The sequence below is a fragment of the Corvus brachyrhynchos genome, unplaced genomic scaffold (assembly GCF_000691975.1).
Source record: "Corvus brachyrhynchos isolate BGI_N302 unplaced genomic scaffold, ASM69197v1 scaffold1118, whole genome shotgun sequence".
NCBI lineage: Eukaryota > Metazoa > Chordata > Aves > Passeriformes > Corvidae > Corvus > Corvus brachyrhynchos.
Window position 1 is genome coordinate 1 of NW_008239606.1, and position 439 is coordinate 439.

Genomic DNA, 439 nt, shown 5'->3' on the forward strand with positions numbered 1-439 from the left:
GTCGAGTCCCTGCGGCTGGTGGAGGGTCAGAGCTTTTGCGATGGGCGGCTGGAGGAGACCATAACCAGCCCGGCATGGCGCCGTGTGCCTGTGGAGCAGTGGAAGTCATGGGATGTCCACATGGTTTGCGCAGTGCTGGGCTGTGGTGTTCCCAAGGACGTTAACACCTCCTTGAGTACGGCCACTGTCGTGAGCAGCAGCCCCAGCGAGATGGACATCATGACTGAAGAGACGGACATTTTGGACGTGGGTTCTGCGCTGAGCAGCAGCCGTGAGAAGATGGATGATGTAGTGGAGAACATGGACGATGTCTCAGGGATGGGCCCTGCACCAACGAGCAGCCCTGAGGGGATGGTCATCGTCTGCTCGGGTGGGTGTCCCGAGAAGGGCTGGAGTTGGCGGTGGCCCAGGCAGCCCACCCAACCCCGGGGCTCCGCGG